At 40.3% G+C, this 16781-nt stretch overlaps 1 protein-coding gene across 3 annotated transcripts in view; it reads right to left on the reverse strand.

Annotated features, from left to right (window-relative positions):
• LOC124115246 (cGMP-inhibited 3',5'-cyclic phosphodiesterase A-like) overlaps positions 1–16781 on the reverse strand; it is a 203995-nt gene that overhangs the window by 98871 nt on the left and 88343 nt on the right. The gene's annotated exons all lie outside the window — the stretch shown is intronic.

The following is a 16781-nucleotide window of genomic DNA, read 5'->3' on the forward strand; positions in this document are numbered from 1 at the left end:
GACAACACATTTGATAGTATTCCAACAACCAGTCCATCAACTGATTCAATGTCTTGGCAACGTGAGGTCATGACCTGACCTTCACCTTGAACACACTGAACAAAGGTGTTGGTTTCTGGTTACAAACGTCAGCGTGTGCTTCCTCCCCTGCATGTGCGTCACAAGATCGAGAACATTCCACAAGCTTGGCTAATTAGCGTAACGAGGGCTGTCCTAATTTTCTAAGCTGGAGGGATGAAAAAGATGAAGTGAGAGAGACACAAGAGCAGCTTGCCAGTGTGGAAGCACATGCATGAAACACTGTCTATAATTGCAGTAATTACCAACTGCACTTAATCACTACAATAAGTTTCCCTGTTGTATTCGTATAGGTCTGGGCCTGGATCACATTTCTATATCATATACAGCTCATGGTACTTTAGAACACATATTCAACAACACAAAACACTCTTTTCATTAACATACATTTCTATATTACTTTCTAAAAGGCTATAAAATCAATTGCTAGCATTAATTTAAAGCATTGAGTAATTCATGTTTGCAGCTATATGTGTCTACTCATTATACCTTACAGATTACATAACAAATGTTGCTCAACCTTAATGGGGCAGGGTGATAGCACAGAGTTCATTCATTATGCCTGAAACCCAGGTTTACCTCCATATAGGACCATTTCTATGTGAAGCCCATTCTTGACCTCCCCTGTTGTGATGTGCTAGCATATTGCAAACAGTGACATTAAATTCTTCCTGTTCACACGCTCTTCTCATATCAAGCTTACCTTGACTTAGTGTTAATACTGAATTTATCACCTTCATAACAAAGTCTTGTAGTAGTCAATAGCAACTACACTAACATGCATCCCTTCAAGGGTGGCAGTTACTTCCTCAAAATATCTGTTTTGTCCTGATATAATTGTCTTACATTTGAACACCTTGACCCCAACCCTCTCAAAGAAATGAACTAGAAACAAATCTTGATGATACTTCAAATAAAAAAGCTAGACAAAATCCAATTTCCAAAACTGTGACCAGAAATTGCTCAGCTAAAACGCAAGATCTCCCATTATCTGAAATTACAATTTCATCAAGAAAATTCTCAAACCCAAATGACAAGTGGTTAGATTTCCATTTTAAAAATCCCCCCAACACAAACAGAAGGACAGAGATTTTTTTGGCTATCCAAAATCAAGTCAAACATCTTGAAAAGCTGCTTCAGCAAATTGAAAAGGCGCAAGTCAGTTATCAAACAGACACTTGGAAGACATCCGATGGTTCAGAATGTAAGGCTGGATGAAGCCCAATATTAGCCTCGATCCTTGTGTTGTGGCTCAACTATGGCAGCTGGGGAGGTTTGTCATTAGAAATATGATTGCTCTCCGGTAACACAATATTCTACCTACAGTAATTCTGCTTTGACGGGATCGCTACAATAACCATCAAGAGACAAAACACGGTGGACAAGGATCAACTTTGATGTTCTGGTTCCTGGCATAATACGCGGTCGAGTCTCTTTAAGCAAGATATATTAGAGACGTAATCTTCAATGCGGAGATTGTGGTGTTTGGTCGAATAAAGATTGACATTCCAAATAATTCGGTTCCTCACAAGGATAGTTCCGAGGCATTTGGCAGCATTATCTTGTACATGTCACTTCACTGGCATCTCAACAATGGAGGCTACGACAAACAATTACTCATATTGTTCCACGGATCCAGGACGGATTGTACCTCTGTCAGCGGCAGTGCCAGTTTCTTCATAGTCATTAGCCTGGAATCTTTCACGTTGCTCTACACACTAGCAATGACAAGCATTTATCTCTCATCAAGACACCTACTGAGGCCCAATTGCCAAAACAGAGTACACACTTCTCAGCTGCCGTAAACAGGACTTCTAGAATAACCCTTAAAATTAGAAAACAATGCTGGTTACAAGAACCTATTTAAAAAATCTTTAATTTTTCAAAAATAATCTTATTGCTTATTGTTTTTTCTGCATAATGATGGATCATTTATAGTTTCAAGTTTACATGCAAAAGGCTCAGACCCTAGAGCGTTCATCATTTGAGTCATACGTCATATAATTATATCATGATAACGTGCTCCAATTGATACAATTTCTAAAACAGTGCTGCTGAAACTGCATGTACTTCCAGATTTACGCAGATCCATGGGCCATGGAGACTAGTATGGGGAACTGGGCATCTATTCAGGCCCGAGACCTCCAGAGAGAGACCAGCATGGGGAACTGGGCTTCTATTCAGGCCCGAGAACCCCAGAGAGAGACCAGCATGGGGAACTGGGCATCTATTCGGGCCCGAGAACCCCAGACAGAGACCAGCATGGGGAACTGGGCATCTATTCAGGCCCGAGAACCCCAGAGAGAGACCAGCATGGGGAACTGGGCATCTATTCGGGCCCGAGAACCCCAGAGAGAGACCAGCATGGGGAACTGGGCATCTATTCGGGCCCGAGAACCCCAGAGAGAGACCAGTATGGGGAACTGGGCATCTATTCAGGCCCGAGAACCCCAGAGAGAGACCAGCATGGGGAACTGGGAACAGTCCCATGAACCCCAGAGGGAAACTAGCATGCAAACCTAATTAGGGATCTATTGAGTCTCAAGAGACCTTGAAGACCCGGTTAGGATAGGTCTTCAGCAACCCATGCAAGCCGTAAGAGGTGACTATGCTTGTCATAAGAAATGACTAAAGGGATCGGGTGGTCAGACTCACTGACTTAATTGATGCATGTCATAGTATCCCACTTGCTTAGATCTATGCTCATGATGTCAATCACTGGATTGTCTGGTCCAGATTCAATTATTTACAGACCGCCATCATATAGCTCGATTATTACTGAGTGCTGCGTTAAACAACAAACAAACAAACAAAGACCCATTTCTCAAGAACGTCATAGAGTATTAGAGTTCATGGGGCATTGGGGACCTATATATAACTGGAAATCTATTCGGCCCTGAAAACCACACAGAGTAACTTCGTTGGGGAATTGGGGATCTATTCAGTCCGGAGAACCCAACATAGAGACGAGCATGGGGTAGTGGGGATCTAATCTGCCCTGGAAACCCCCATATGGTCATAAGGTCAAGGTATCGGGGGTAGGGGACCTATTCTGTATTCGGAGATACATAGCAATTGAGATATTTACTGTTTCTTGCATGTTGCTTCCAGCAAGAAATATCATGTCTATTTTTACAAACACATTACATCTATTCACACACAACCAAAGACGCTGACACAACCCATCACAAAGACATCACCCGGAAGTTCCCACTCTCAAGTGCCCAGATGACAAAAACTAGAAGCAGACTCTTACTGCTCAAGTCTCCACAAAGAAGGGAAGTTTGATCTCAATACATCTTCAAACCTCAACCACCAGCAAGCATGGACAATCAAGTGCTGGGATTTGACTTGAAAAATGCAGCACCTGCTCAAGTGATGCCATGACACACAAGACCTCCAACAACTCCCTGATTTCTACAATCCTCTTCAAACATCTATTTTAATTTCTTGAGAGCAACCAGTCGCCTCATCAGGTCAACGCATTCTCCGAGGAATGATGGTCATAAGTACTGGTATCCTGCTGTATCACGACAGTTACTACTGAATCTCGTCACTCATCTTGACCTCAGCCTAGTCCCTGCCTCTGGTCTTGGAATCAGCTTGGTGGATAGACAAAACATCCCGCAGAGCACCATATTGTCAAACGATTACTTTAATCATATCACAGTTATTTCAATTATTTTGTAATAATTTCAGACTTGAATAAAATGAAAAGCATATTTTTTGTTTACTTTTCGACAAAATTCATCTGACCTTGGAACTGAACCTAAGGGGTGGGTGCTGTTATATCAGCAAAATTGGCCCCGACACATGTGGGGCAATGAGGCCACTATCATGCTACAGGTAGGATAGCAAGATTAGAAGTTAATTAGCAGATAAACCTGCTGTATTTTCCATGTAGAGCTAGGTTACCTGTTGATTTCCCATGATAAATTGAACCATGCAGCTAGAGCAAAGTGTTGAATTTCAAGCTTGATGTGGACCCTAAAACTTGAAATACACACTTAGTTGATTTCTAATGTGTCTTCTGCACATATTATATTGCCATGCATACTTTGAATATTCAGTAGTAGCCGCAAATCTGCATTTTGTAACTCACGACTATGCATAATAGTATCTAAAAATCTCTATCGTCAATGACTGAGAAAGAAGTACTATAAACACTGCTTCCACAGTGATGCAGCCATCAACTCAGCTGTTTCAATCAGAGGTGATTATTGCGACCAGGTACCTCTGATTGACCAAACAGAATTGATTCATTTCCAAATTCATGGTACAATTTTGATGGAATTTTGAATGGTTTTCCAAATGTCAAGCAGAGTACAAGGATGATCAGCTAAAAAAATCCTGCTTCAAATACATATACGAACTTACTCATTATGTTGAACATTTACAAAGACTTGACAAAGACCTGTGGGTAAGAATTAGATCAATCTTGTGACCACCATGTGACTTCTAGGCTACCATGATACAGGTTGTAACAGTATCACGAGGGGTATATGTGCTGGCGAGTGGTATAGAACCTACCGAGGGTGCATGAAACCACATATACCCAGAGTGATACCGCTACAGCGAATTATCTTGCCGACATTTTCCAATCTGCCATTGTAAAAGAATCAAATCAAATTGACAATTGACAGACAACAGCTGTTCGACTGAGCTGAGGTCAACTTGTGCTCTGTCACCTTTTTGCTCGTAGTGGGGTGGAAGAGATTTATTTTCCAGCTCTGAAATCCACATTCATCCTGTCTTCTTCATGGCAGGGAAAAAGGGATTTATTCTCCTTCTCAGAAATTTATTTCCCTCCCAGGCAGGATACATAGTATTTTATCAAGATGACATGAACCAATCTGATCTCTTCCTTCTGGAGGTAAGATAAAGGCCCATATAGCAGTCAAAGATTACCATCATTAAACCATGAAACTGTCTCGATTTCACAAAAGGCACTAATGAGAATGTCTAACTTCAGTATCAATTGTAAAGTCCATTTTTATCATCTCCTGCTGTGGAGAGACTGGAACAAAACCTGAACTCCTTCTGTACCAAGACATCACAGTCCCAAGACGTCATCCTGTACACAGAGAATATCTCAACTCATGAGTATGTCTGCTGTCCTCCCACGAACAAAAAACTACATTCATGCAATAGTACACTGCCAGAATATTCAGTGCAAGGTCGACATTGCCTCCAGTGCAGAAAGAGCAACTCACATTTCCTCATTGCAGAAAGAGCAAAAAGTAGACATCCAATCACTGATATTACCACTGTCTGTAAAGGCAGGGGATCTGTAAAGCATTAGTGATCTATTCACATGCAAGCGTTCAAACCTGTCAGAAAAAATTCAAGTCTCGCGATTCTAATTTCTTTCTTTAATGAAACAATTCTAAAATTTCAGAAACAGACGCCCGTCTGGTGTGCAGGTTGTTAGTCAGAAATGATGAGAATTTTTGAGTCCATTTATCACTTTGCACCCATCAAATCAGAAAATGTTTCTTCATTAAGTAGGTCATGTTACTATGCAGTACCTCAGGTACAATATTTTCCTTCTACTCATCGATGTATACATAGTTTTGTATGTCTACCAATCTTTATTTTTCATTCTACCATTCAATACATGTTCCTATCTATGAATATCTAATTTATCTGGTTAACAATATCTATATACTTTCTCTTTCTACCAATCTATAAATATCTCGTTTTTCTGTCTACCAGTCAATATACCTTTCTATCTCTCTTCCTCTCTATCAATAACTAATGGACAACAAATTCTTGTATATGACTGCCAAGTGACACATATTAGCCTTAGATTTGCCTATCCTGTGACATAGGTCTAAGATCACATCATAAATAGTGGGACTTATTACACGCAAATTCAAATGAAGTAAATTATTTCCCCACTCGACCAGGATCATGTCAAATGTAAAATGAAACACATTTACAAGTCTACACCCATCGTTACACAAAACAAAATCGATGGCAGCAAGCTTTTTTATCAAATGATTTAAAAGGTAATTTGAGTGACAGCTTGGATGCAAATCAAACTCATTTCCTTTCCACCATGTTATAATCCTGTGTTCCAGCCTCATCCTGTAAATGCAGTTTACCATGCAGCAGCAGCAGCAGCAAACTGCTTCCCCCTGTAATCTCTGTACCGCTGCAGGGTTGCTTTTGTTCAAGCAAACCCTTATTCCAGGAATCTTCCGATTCCCTTTGTCCTCTCCGACAACTCGCACCTTGTGTTCCACTCACCAAGCCTCAACTAACTCTCCTCAACATCAATATTCCCCTGTGACAAAATCCATCTAAAACAATTTCGCCTCCTCCTCTCACCTTTCCTTTACGTCATCCACAATTTTTTAACAACAGAATTAATTCTCCTTAGTGGCACATACCAAAGTAAGGTAAAGTATTTTCCCCGGCTTTAACAGCTATGATGGAAGGTGCTTGCAGGGGACTGAGAGGCGTTTTTACGGATTACCTCTGTGACGTACGATTCTGTGCTCCCCTTCTTATCCCACTTTTTACCCACTTCACCATTTAAGCAGATGTTGCGGTACAATGTTCAACAAAACAAACTCAAAGCATGTGGAAAATGTTCAAATATTTGCGTAGAAGACAGAAAATGTTTCTTTAAGCTCTGATCAGGTGGTGATGATAAAACTTTGACTTTTAAACTCTCTCATAAAAGCGAAGCAAACAGGGCACAATCTGGATTCAAATTTGCTTTCAAACTGCGAAAACATTTTTTTCACAGATTCAACAAAGATTCAAATATTCCATATTCATCTTTGCTTGATATTATGCATGACACAGATCTGTTGAAACAATTGGATGTTTTGGGGGGTTCTTCGTGAACACAATACAACTAACTGCATACCATCAACAGAGATGAATCCGACCTGGGTGTTCAGCTCCTGCTTTGTGAGGCAGATAACATGTTTGTGGCCACCGCCACTGCTTCCGACCATTTATCAAAGACAGCATTTACCCCGGTTCTTACATTTGTGGCAAACGTTTTTTATTACTTGTAAATCAAGAATCTGCAAATCGTCCAAAAAACAGTGACAAAAAAAATAAGAACAAATTCAATTTTTTTTCTTTGCTGCTTACACAACAAAATACTTTTTACTGAACTCTTACATCAGTATAGAGAAGCAACCTGATACGAATGGCAGCAACAGTGGAGGAAAAAGTGACACGATTTCTAACCTGTAATGGCCACATGGCAAAAACAACAGGTAAGAACTTTAGAAATCTATTAAATCTTTTTCTTCAGAAACCTCAAAAAATACTCTTGGTGTTACAATAATGTCGCATCAGAAACATACATCCATATGGTACTCTGCCCAGATACACATCCATATGGTACCTTCACCAGACACACATGCATGTGGTACCTTCATCAGACACACATACATATGGTACCTTCACCAGACACACATCCATATGGTACCTTCATCAGACACACATCCATATGGTACCTTCATCAGACACACATCCATATGGTACCTTCACCAGATACACATCCATATGGTACCTTCACCAGACACACATCCATATTGTACCTTCACCAGACACACATCCATATGGTACCTTCACCAGACACACATTCATATGGTACCTTCAACAGATACACATCCATATGGTACCTTCATCAGATACACATCCATATTGTACCTTCACCAGACACACATCCATATCAGACACACGCATACAGTACTTCCACTCCAGAGAACAATAAAACAGAGATCATCCACTTCCAGTTATGTTGCTGATGACCTTAACTAAAAGAACCCATTCCCAAGAAGTGCATGGTCAAATATGAATCTTTATGGCATGGTTTCAGAGTGGACGGTTCCCGCCTCCAGAGACAATGAACAGTTATCAATAACCACATTTCCATCAAACAATGCCATGTGATTCCCCAAAGGTTCTGCTCATGCCTACTAATCACTCCTGTACCCCTCGGTCCTGAGGTAGTTTATGGAAAGTAGTATTTCGAGCTAATTTACCATTGCTGCTTCTGCCCACATAATGGTAAGCGTCTGTGATGAATAGGCGTTGGTGCAGCAGCTACAAGTTCTGAAAGGCTGACCTCTCTACATGGTCAGACAGGGCTCAGCGACAAGAATGCAGGCTATGTGATCACTGACCACTGACAAGCACACTAGTTGGTAGGGAAACACAACACGTCCATCAGCACTTCCTTATTACCTATAGACAGGTCAACACACCAACATGATGGTATCTCTCTGGTAGAACAACTTGGACCGAAACTAGGCACATTACCCAATAATACAGTCCCAGACAAATTCTGCAATTCCACGATTGCAGAAAGATTTACAGAAAATGTAACTTCCCACTTAATTTCAGACAAAAAGTGGAAATTTGCTTCTTCTTTTATCAGTCAATGTCCTAATTTTCATTATTATGAAGCCTTTCCATCAAATGTTCAACTAGAATGATGCATAAACATTTAACATGCGATTCAAACATACAAAACAACGTTAGAAATTGGCACTAGTCCTATAGTACTTGCCAAACTGCGAAGGACAAGTAGAAATTTGCCATTTTAAAAGGTTTTGCTATTTGTTATCATCATAAAGACTAGTGGATTTAAAATGTTAGTTTCTACTGCTGCAAAACATGAATCCTACAATAAAACAAAATTTGAAACAAATAATAAAGTTTTTGTGGTATTATGACTACATAATCTTGGTTTACATCTCACAATTAATAAATATCAGTGACACTATGCATATTTATTTGCATAATTTTATGCCTTGAAATGTCTAAATGCAGGAGATTAAAAGTTTTAAAAGACAAAAATGAATTTGGATCAACCTTTGAAGGAGAAATAGTTATGTTTTTACCACAGACTTGTGGAATTTTAGCCTCAGAATTTTGGTAATGTTATCTCCAAATTTTTATATTTTTACTGCAGAATTCATCTGGGACTCATGATAAATCTAGGGAACTCTCTCAACTAAACCTAGATAAAACACACTTTACTGTACAAATTATAACTATCTAAAATCAAAGTCAGTATGCTGTGTCTGAGTGGGATATCCATGTTATACTGCAGCATGGTACATCAAGGGGCTTGCAATATAAAACTGGCATTAGTCTTTGTTTTGTTTGTTTGTTTGTTGTTTATTGCAGCACTTGCCAATATTCCAGCTGTAAATAATCGAGTCTGGACCAGAGAATCCAGTGATTGACACCATAAGCATCAATTGGGATACAATGACATGCATCAACCATGTCAGCGCGCCTGACCACCCGATCCTGTTTGTCTCCTCTAACGGCAAGCATGGATTGCTGAAGACCTATACCCTACCCGGATCTTCACGGGTCAGCATTCGTCACACAGATACACACATTGCCATATAAGTTCAATAACCTTGAACGCAATGTTAAACCCAATTTCACCTCACAACCCCCACAACAAATCTAGACCTGATCTTCATGGATACACTAGACTTACACTAAGTCTCTGAAAATATATAATTTTGATAGTAACAAATAATTCCATTTAAGTTCAAAAGGAGCCCCAGTGAGATGGGAGCCTGAACCTGGGGAAAATCTAGACTTGCCTTAGTTAGGGCTACAGCATTACACTAAGGGCTGTGCAAAGGCTGAAATATTAATATGGTTCAGGGACTGTGAGACAGACTTACAGTACACGTGAAACAGTAAAGGTTTTCTGATTTAAATAGCCATACAATAAAAAAAATTCCAACATGAAATTTGACTTTTCTGTCTAGCCAGCTTGAACATTTCCTTAAGCAGCATGAGTGATCACAGCTGAACAATGCCAGAATTTTATCAATTTCAGTAAACAAGTCTGATGTCACCTTCAAGTGAGACTACCTTGCCAGCCTTTGAACACCTGGTGTCATCACAGCTGATGGATGATTTACATCAGTTTGTAATTCAATATTTGTCTGGAGTTTTTTCAAGTGACCCAGATGCAAAAACATCAGAAGCATTGACATTTTAAATGTTTGTACATTCTAATATCTTCTATAATAAAGTAAACAACGCACTTACAATGTCCTACATCTACACTGAATAATCAATACTTTTCTATGTCCCAATCGCTGAACAACATCCAAAGAACAAGGCCAAGAGACTGGACAACTGAACTTACATTTATCATGCAAAACTGGCGAATAAACTAGACTAGTTGTTTTCTTGGATTGACAAATTATGTTTGTTTGTTTGTTTGTTTGTTCGTTTGTTTGTTTTACGCCGCACTCAGCATTATTCCAGCTATATGATGGCTGTCTGTAAATAATCGAATCTGGCCCAGACAATCCAGTGATTGATATCTTGAGCATCGAACCATGCAATTGGGATACGATGACATGCATCAACCAAGCCATTGAACCTGACCACCCGATCCTGTTAGTCGCCTCTTACAAGCATAGTCGCCTTTTACGGCAAACATGGGTTGTTGAAGACTAATTCTACCCTGGATCTTTACAGGTCGACAATTTATATATCCACAGGAGATATTTCTTGGGAGTATCTGCACAACAAAGATCTGGTCCCACTTGCACAAAGCGATCTTAGCGCTACAACTATTGTAAGCCTATGTTAAAGCATGGGGGTTACGATCATCTTAGCACTAAGATCGCTTTGTGCAAGTGGGCCCAGAAGACCATTGTGATGTCATCAGTTAGCATAATGTCACAATGAAACGACATCACTAATGTCTCTACTACTGAAGCTGGTCAGCTGTACTGTTTACACTGAAGACATTGGATAAACATGTTCACAAACTGTAAAATTTGGAAAAAGATTTGGATGATAAACAGAATCTCCCCCTCATTTTGATAACAATCCTAAAAAAGTAATAATTACAACTCCTTGGCAAGCCTGGGGGTTACAAACTGTTGTCAACTCAGTTTCATATATGTGATATTAAATAAACTAGGGCGAGGTATACAAAGTACATACTGTCTCCATCTACACTACAGAATCAATAACAGGCAATGTTTCAATCAACAGTCCCACTAATGATCAAACAGCAAGGACAGGGGAAGGAACATCTCACATTACATCTCCTGTATACAGAACAGTTCATTAGGAAGGATTCAGTACATATATACCACCAATATTCTATCAACACCAACCGGAAGTACATTTAAGGCTGCACAGGGATTGTACAGTTGAATTTAACTCCCCTATGTCTGTCTACCGGGGACGGAATTCCATATGACACTCAATATCTGACACAAAATAGAACATCTGAAGTAGTGATATTTCAATTGTTTGAACATCCCAGAATGCTCCATGTTAAACAGGTTTTAACAAGAATCATGGATCTTGCATATTTAAGGCACGTTTCATGTCAAATACTCCTAATAATCTTTTGATGAGTCATATTTGATGCAACATTTATCAGACAGAACTAGATCCAACAACATCCAGGGAGCTGTAACAGTAAATTGTTTTATTTTATATTGAACCAGTCAACCTCATTTTGCTGTTTCTTTTTCGCGACTATGCTTGTCGTAAGAGGCGACTAACAGTGATCGGGTGGTCAGGCACGCTGACTTGGCTATCATCTTATCCCAATTGCTGGGATCGATGCTCATGGTGTCCATCACTGGATTGTCTGGTCCGGACTCGATAATTTACAGACCGCTGTCATATAGCTGGAATATTGCTGAGTGCGGCGTTAAACAAACAAACAAACAAACAAATCTTATCAATATCATGTGGACTATAAGTACAGCTCATGCATGACTCTCAGAACTGTACTCACGACTCTTAAAAACGTACGCATTGAGTCATGACTCGAAGTTTTCATAAACGAGAAGAAAACGCTTGATAATTTATACAAAGTCTTCCATCTACACTAAATAAAAAATAAAAAATAATAATCAATGTCTGAATCAACTATATAAATGATGGTTTAGAAAATAATATCTGATAACCATGTTAAACATAGAGATATATAGCCAACAGCCCCAAGTAGCCTCGTGGTTAAAGCGTTCGTTCATCACGCCGAAGACCCAGGTTCGATTCCCGACATGGGTACAATGTGTGAAGCCCATTTCTGGTGTCCCCCGCCGTGATATTGCTGGAATATTGCTAAAAGCAGCGTAAAACCAAACTCACTCACTCACTCACACTCGTGGAGTATGATGACACACAAGCACAGCCAGGGCAGTTTGAATGCAGAACATCAGTGATATCAGCTTTAACGTAGGGGCAGGTTGTAGAGGCTCATCACTATAATAGCACAGCCTGATTCTTTTGGATTAATTACAATCATCGGAGGCGGGACTGCTGTTTGAAACTGATTGTCTTACAAACAAACAATATTTCTTAGTGCCCACAACCTTACATTTCAAGAGATTCAATGAACAATTTCATTTTGGGGAAACACCTGTGGCAAAATAATTTAATTAATATTTTCAGAAAAAAAATATGTTTGGGGTAAAACCTGTGGCAATAATATATTTATTAGTATTTTCAGGAACAAAAAAATATTCTTCAGAAACAAAGCTTTTGATACCACTGGTTTTTCCAGTGTGTCAAAAACAAACCAAACAATAAATCAAGTCTGCAGGTGAATAGTACCATGCAACATATTAAACTTCCTTTCTCTACACAAAGGTCACCCCAAGATGAAAATGGCATAACTGCATTACGGAAATGAAGAAACCAAGTCTTTACCACCAACCAATCATCAGATTTTAATGGCACCTTGAACAGCAATATTATCCAGCTTCTTATTCCACGGCGTGTGTCTGGAAACATATTCCTAGTCACAACGCTGCTCCAGCCAATATGTTCCATAGTTTACGAGGACCAACGCGTTCCACAGCTTACCTCATCACAGGGGGCACCTTGTTGGCCAATTACAATGGCTACCTCGGCTATTATTGTATCAGAACTCATTTTGGTGAGCACAAAAGAAGGAGTAGCGGTCATTGAGTCCCGGTGGACCAACACAGTCGGAGGTTGATCTGGTCAATATGAATGTAGCACGGGGCAAAGCAGCGAGGCCTGCCTCCTGGAACATGAATTAACCCGGACTAGTTCCGCCGCACAATCTGTTTAGAGAAACAGGTGATGCTTACCAAGAACAGAATAGAACTTATCATGTATATACACCACAAGGTCTGCTTACGGATTGTATTTTGTATAACATATAAGTGAATAATTATATGATTGAACTATTCTTAACATTGGCACATTTCCTTCTGGCTTCAGATTGCAAGGTCAACTGGCATAATAATTGTTAAAATAAGAAATAACAAGTATTTGTCACAGAGTGACGAAATATCCCCCGCCTGTACACCATAGTACCAAATATGAAGACAATTCAGCGATTAGTTCTTGAGATATTGTGGCAACATCGTTTTCCAACTCCAAAAACAGATTTGCCTGCTGTGACCTTGAAAATGGGGTCAAGGTCACCAAATCTGTCAGGTGTATGCGGTGTCTGTATATACACTATAGTTCCAAATATGAAGACAATCCAGCGATTAGTTCTTGAGATATCGCGGCAACACCGTTTTCTAACTCCAAAAGCAGATTTGCCTGCTGTGACCTTGACAATGGGGTCAAGGTCACCAAAACCGACTGGTGTCTGCGGTGTCTGTATATACACCATAGTTCCAAATATGAAGACAATCCAGTGTTTAGTTCTTGAGATATCGCGGCAACACCGTTTTCCAACTCTAAAAGCAGATTTGCCTGCTGTGACCTTTAAAATGGGATCAAGGTCACCAAAACCGACTGGTGTCTGCGGAGTCTGTATATACACCATAGTTCCAAATATGAAGACAATCCAGTGTTTAGTTCTTGAGATATCGCGGCAACACCGTTTTCCAACTCTAAAAGCAGATTTGTCTGCTGTGACCTTGAAAATGGGATCAAGGTCACCAAAACCGACTGGTGTCTGCGGAGTCTGTATATACACCATAATTCCAAATATGAAGACAATCCAGTGTTTAGTTCTTGAGATATCGCGGCAACACCGTTTTCCAACTCTAAAAGCAGATTTGTCTGCTGTGACCTTGAAAATGGGATCAAGGTCACCAAAACCGACTGGTGTCTGCGGAGTCTGTATATACACCATAGTTCCAAATATGAAGACAATCCAGTGTTTAGTTCTTGAGATATCGCGGCAATAAACAGGTGGGACGTACGGACGGACGTACGGACGTACGGACGTACGTACGGACGGTCGTGAATACTATATCCCCCGCTTCGCGCTTTCGCGCGGCGGGGGATAATAAAAGCATAAATCTGCTTTAGCAAACATGGACTAGAATACATTCTCATTGGTGGCCCAGTGGTATATGCATTGAGTTGTGTCCCTTAGCCATACCAGGATCTGCGGGTTGTAGGTTCTAATCCCACTCTGGTCTCACAATACCTGTGCTTGAGTTTTTTGTTTGATACTTAATACTGCACTATTCCAGCAATATGCCTGTAAATAATCAAGTTTAGGCCCAACAAACCAGTGACTGATATTGTGAGCAATGATCCACACTATCAGGGTTGATGGTACACAATCAACTAAGTCACATAGTTTACTTCCTGGGCCATGCTACAATGAGGCTGCCCTGCTGAGATATCCCTGAAATCCAACTCATCACCTAGCCCTGACGCTGTCCTTGGTAAGGAGGCAGTCGGGTAGCCTAGTGGATAAAGTGTCCGCTTGTCACGGCAAAGACCCGGTTTCGATTCCCAACATAGGTACAATGTGTGAAGCCAATTTCTGGTGTCCCCTACTGTGACATTGCTGGAATATTGCTAAAAGCAGGGTAAAATGATACTCATTCACTCACTCACTCACTCACTCACTGTCCTTGGTTAGGTTTTGCAGATGAGCAATAGCTTGTGCCTTCATTGGCAAGGTACAAACAAGTGATAATTGAATCAAGGACATCTATTGATTGTTTTAAACATCTCGGAAAAGGCCTGTTAATAAAATTGTAAGCTCTAGCTGAAATAAATCCTGTTTACACAGCCCACATCAAACAAATATAAATCAGCTGTCAGCACCTGGGGAAGCAGGGGGTTAATTCTATTTTAATGTTTGTAAATTAGGCGGAGACCTTTATCAATGCTGCGGGAAAATCTCAATAGAGCAGACAAAAAAGGGCATAAAGAGTTTTACAATTTACTGCATGGTATAACCTTAAATCTATGAATCTAAAACATTTCCATTCTCATGTTTCAAAGTCTAGAGAAATCTTAAATATTGTCCCCAGGATAAATGTTAATAAATGCCTGTAAGGATGTGAGCATTGCTAAACAAACAGTATTACAAGATAACCACAAGACAGAAATGTCCTACAAGATCAAAGCCCTGATTAGAATTCTTGGCAGAAACTCTCTTATTAAACTACAAGGCAGAATGTCATGACTGATGAAATTTGACATCATTCAAACCAGATTAAATCTATTTCCTCCAAGAATAACCTCTCACCAGCTGCCTGTGAGAATGGAGGTGAATGTATGACAGGTAATTCAGTTTGCAGAGCGGAGACCACATTGTACTATGATGTAATATCTCAGTGAGTTTCCAACATGCACCCAACTTACTGCTGAGACAGCACTTTTCTCATATAATTAACACACCCTGGAACTACATACAATTCATTCACTCAGCTCTCCTTCCATAAATCAAGCAGGTTTTGGTTTCTCTCAGTTAGCATTAAGTCCACTCTCTCCTACAGTCTCAGACCAGTGAAGTTCTGGGGTAGAATAGGTCTTCAGCAACCCATGCTTGCTGTAAAAGGCGACTATGCTTGTCGTAAATCGGATGGTCAGGCTCGCTGACTTGGTTGATGCATGTCATCGGTCCCAATTGTGTGGATCGATGCTCATGACATTAATCACTGGATTGTCTGGTCCAGACTCGATTATTTACAGACCACCGTCATATAGCTGGAATATTGCTGAGTGTGGCGTAAAACAACAAACCAACAACAACCAACAACAACCTACAGTCTCAGTCTACATTAAGTCCACTCTCTCCTACAGTCTCAGTCTACATGAAGTCCACTCTCCTACAGTCTCAGTCTACACTAAGTCCACTCTCCTATAGTCTCAGTCTACATTAAGTCCACTCTCTCCTACAGTCTCGGTCTACACTTAGTCCACTCTCTCTACAGAATCAGTCTACACTAAGTCCACTCTCTCCTACACCCCAGTCTACATGAAGTCCACTCTCTCCTACAGTCTCAGTCTACATGAAGTCCACTCTCTCCTACAGTCTCAGTCTACATTAAGTCCACTCTCTCCTACAGTCTCGGTCTACACTAAGTCCACTCTCTCCTACAGTCTCAGTCTACATTAAGTCCACTCTCTCCTACAGTCTCAGTCTACATTAAGTCCACTCTCCTAGTCTCAGTCTACATTAAGTCCACTCTCCTACAGTCTCAAACTACATGAAGTCCACTCTCTCCTACAGTCTAATCACAAGCTCATTCAGTCTCTCCCAGGCCCTCTTAAGTCTACAAAATATAAACAAACGCAATTCAATTCCAAACTCAGTGTGAATTTAGGAAAGGCAGATGTGAATTCAGGCCACAATAATGTTTAAGAAGTCTCAGAATAGATACTTTATAGGTTATGGGAGTTAGAGAAAGCCTGGAATATCAATCTGGCCCAGACAAGATAGACCCGAACTGTTGGCTGTTACCCCGAGCAGTGCACCGAGG

Source organism: Haliotis rufescens, unplaced genomic scaffold (genome assembly GCF_023055435.1).
Source record: "Haliotis rufescens isolate VD_foot unplaced genomic scaffold, xgHalRufe1.0.p SCAF_26, whole genome shotgun sequence".
In the NCBI taxonomy this organism is placed as follows: domain Eukaryota; kingdom Metazoa; phylum Mollusca; class Gastropoda; order Lepetellida; family Haliotidae; genus Haliotis; species Haliotis rufescens.